Consider the following 4,045-nt stretch of genomic DNA (forward strand, 5'->3'; position numbering starts at 1 on the left):
TCTTACATAAATTTGGTGGAAAGAAACCTGTATCGAGGTGTGGCGGGTGAAGATCCGCGAAAGCATATGGAAGTCTTTACTGACTATTGCTCTACTATTCCCGCCACTAAGGGAGTAACACAAGACAAGATAAAGGAAGTGCTTTTTCCTTTTTCTCTGACTGACTCAGACCGTGAGGGGCTGACTGATCTTGACCGGACCGCTGCTGGTATCAATAACTGGGATACTCTCGCACTTGCCTTCTACAAAAGATACTTCCCTCCACAACACACTAATAAACTGAGGGGTAAGATTACTAGTTTCAAGCAGGCACCTGATGAGAATTTCTATGAAGCTTGGTGCCGGTTCAAGAAGTTGGTGAGGTCTCTTCCTCACCATGGTTTTGATCAGTGGTATTTGTGCAACCAGTTCTACAATGGGTTGTATGATGACCACAGAGCTATACTTGACGCCTCATCTAATGGGAGATTTCAAAAGAACATTGATGACGATAAGGGATGGGGCATTATTGAGGAGATGGCGACCCATTGTGCTGAATATGGGAACCCCAGGGACGGAATTCGGACTGTTCACTCGGTCGATAACGCGGTCGTGGCTCAGCTGGAAGCCATGAATGCTCGTTTTGATAGATTAGAAATGCAATCTGCTGGTGATCAACAGACGGTTCATCTGTTGACTAGACAGGAAACTGTCGCGTGTGAGAGATGTGGGAGCAATGACGGTCATATCTTTATTCGATGTCACGACGGACAAAGAACAAGTCCTTGCCTTTCAGCAATATAGGCAAGGAGGAGGTTCTTATTACAATAATCAAGGGGCAGTCCATCCCAATTTGAGGTGGACAAGTTAGAATGTTCTTAGTCCAACTCCTCCACCGCAGCAGCAGCAAGCTTATGTCCCTCCTCATAAAGCTCAACAAGGCTTTCAGAAGCCTCCTTCTTTCCCTCCACCGCATCAAGGAGCTTCATCCTCTAGTGGGGTAAGTGAGCTGACTGAGTTAAAGACAATGATTCAATCATTGACAAAGTACTTGCAGATGAGTGACCAACAGAAAGAAGCTTCAATCAAGTCACTTGAAACTCAAGTTGCTCAGTTGGCCGCAAGCCAATCCACAAGGAAACCGGGTCATCTGTCGTCCCAATCTGAGAAGAATCCACATGAGACGGTAAACTTGATTAATTTACGAAGTGGTCGTTCTTATGAAGGACCAAAATTGTCGACTTTAGATGACATATCAGACCCGAGGGAAGCTACTATTGATGATGGAAAGGCGTATAATGCTGAAAATATGCCAAGCACGAAAGAAATACTCGATCGACTAATGTCTGGTGGTCGATCGAGTAGTAATGTTGAAGAAAGCACTCGATCGAATGGAAATGTTGCTCGATCGAGTGAATTGGATATTCATGGAATCGATCGAGAGGTTAAAACCACTCGATCGAGTGGAAATTTTGAAGAGACTGTTCGATCGAGTGGAACTTTGCCTCGATCGAACACTGTGCATATAGAGGAACTCGATCGAGAGACTGTTATTGCTCAATCGAGTGAAAGATCACCAGAAAAGACTCGATCGAGAGGTAAAAAGACTCGATCGAGTGAAAAAGAGCTTGAACCTGCTGAGACGTTGGAAGAGAGGAACAAACGGCTCGAGATTCCTATTACGGTGCCCTTTCCAAGGCGACTACAAAACACCAAAGCTAATCAACAGTTCGGGAAATTTGTCGAGCTCCTGAAAAGCTTACATGTTACTGTTCCATTCGCCGAGTTGCTGACTCAGGTACCTCTTACTTAAATTTTATGAAAGAAATTTTGTCGCGTAAGAGGCATATAAACTATCATGAGACGATAGCTTTAACTGAGGTAGGGACTTCCCTAGTTCAAAATAAGTTGCCACCTAAACAGTCAGACCCGGGTAGTTTCTCGATTCCGTGTCATATAGGAACCCATTTGATTGATAACGCGCTATGCGATCTTGGTGCTAGCGTGAGCGTCTTACCTTTGTCTCTCGCTAAGAGACTTGGTTTGACCAAATTTAATTGTACTAACATGACCGTACAGATGGCCGACCGTAGTATATCACGGCCATTAGGAGTTATAGAGGACATACCTGTCAAGGTTGGGAGATTCTTTATTCCCGTGGACTTCGTAGTGCTTGATATTCCCGAAGACACTCACACCCCTATTATTTTAGGGAGACCATTTTTATTCACTGCTCGCGCAGTGATCGATGTCGGGGGTAAGACACTTACGTTTCAGGTAGGAGATGAAGAATTGATTTTTCATCAGTCTAAATCTCGTAGGGCTTCCATGCATGCTCAACCTTGCAATGCCCTATCCTCTACTGACTCAGATATAGACACTCCAGTTGAGAATGTTGAATTTTATGCTGCTATTGTAACCCCTCCGCCTCGGACTGGGAGCGAAAAGGAGGAACATTCTTCTGTTTTCCTTACTGCAGGTACAGATGAAATAAATGCTGGAGTTGTCAACGGTCAAAGTGCGATTAAAGTCAATCAAAATTGAGATGCCAAGGTCAAAGCTGATGGAAAAGACAAAGGGAAGCAGAAAGTTCGTGCATACGTGGACGTCAATTACTCTCCCTCTACCAATTCAAATTCAAGCTCATGGAGATTGAAGAGGACGGTTAAAGATGCTGAAGGGACCTCCTCCAGTCAGAAGCCCTCCTATGCGCTACTGAAATGTTTTGGGAATTAAGCGGGGAATGCCTAGTTGTAACAAATTGTAAAACTTTAAATTTCCGTCGAATTTCTTTATTGCATTTTTAGAACTGTTAGACTTTAGACTATTTAGCTTAGCTAGAAAAGACTATAGACTGTTATTTCACGATTTGGTATTGTCGGGATGTGTTTTCGCGTATTTTTATGCATGTTTGTGGAGATAACGTCGCATTGGGATGAATTACAGGAGAAAAGACCTCGATCGAGTATTTTTTGTACTCGATCGAGAGAAATGACCGAGGAAGTTGTTCGATCGAGAAGTTTCAACTACTCGATCGAAATGGCAAAAATGAGGAGTTCTCGATCGAGTGGAATTCCGTTCGATCGAGCAGAATGAAGGTCAGACTTCTCGATCGAGTGATTTTAAATCACTCGATCGAGTGAAATTGTTTATAACACGCAGGAAGTTACCCTTTTAACTTCTATTTTTCATTGTTTTCATTCTTTTTTCATTTGCTCTTCCTCTTTTGCGATAATTACCCCAAATCCTCCATAAATCTTGCCCCAATATTAAATCCAACACCCACATTATAATCTTTGTGCATATTTCGACCAACGCCCTCTACTTTCCCCCTCCAAATTTGTTCTTGTTGCGGTTGATTTTGAGATTTAGGGTTTGCGATTTTCGATTGGAAATCCGTCTTTTGCTGCTTTATTGTGTCGATTTTCTTGCTTAATTACTGTGGGTGATCATCAAGTAAGTTTGCCCTTTGCTCTTTTGTTAATTTATTGATTCTTTCGAATTTATTTGAGTAATAAGGGTATAGGGTTTGCAAATTAGCTCGAAAAACCCGACTGAAATTGGCGTTTTGCGTTTAATTAATTATTTTCCCCTTTACTTACTTGATTAGGATGGAAAGTAGTTTACTGCCTTCGACTAGCTCGACCATTGCTCCATCCTCGACTGAGACGGTGGTCCCTGCTGCAACCACCGTCGTTCCGACTATTAGTACTGTTGCTACTACCCCTGTTTTAGCCACTCTTGTTACTGGTACTGTTGGAGTAAGTGTCCCCGACAATAATGCGATCACAATTGTCGATCATATTGATCACATATTTAAATCTCATAACAAGAATACAAAAGGGATGATACATTATATATATAGTCAACTGGTCCACACATATCGGTAATGATTGGCTGGCTAGAGTTTGACATTACTGTCGTGCGACGGTGGTGATCAGTTGATCCCTTGAGGTCACACCTAAAGGACGATTTCCTTAATTGAAAAAGGTTAATTAATTGTATGTCGATACAGATTAATTAATTCCTTAAAATTGAACAAATTATTATCATAAGAGAGAAAATG

At 42.2% G+C, this 4,045-nt stretch overlaps 1 non-coding gene across 1 annotated transcript; it reads right to left on the reverse strand.

Moving 5' to 3' along the window:
* Positions 1-276: 276 nt before the first annotated feature.
* LOC141593781 (small nucleolar RNA R71) lies at positions 277-383 on the reverse strand. The gene has a single exon (XR_012521845.1). It is a non-coding gene; the product is annotated as a small nucleolar RNA R71 (small nucleolar RNA).
* Positions 384-4,045: the final 3,662 nt, after the last annotated feature.

The sequence above is a fragment of the Silene latifolia genome, chromosome 7 (genome assembly GCF_048544455.1).
Source record: "Silene latifolia isolate original U9 population chromosome 7, ASM4854445v1, whole genome shotgun sequence".
NCBI classification, from domain to species: domain Eukaryota; kingdom Viridiplantae; phylum Streptophyta; class Magnoliopsida; order Caryophyllales; family Caryophyllaceae; genus Silene; species Silene latifolia.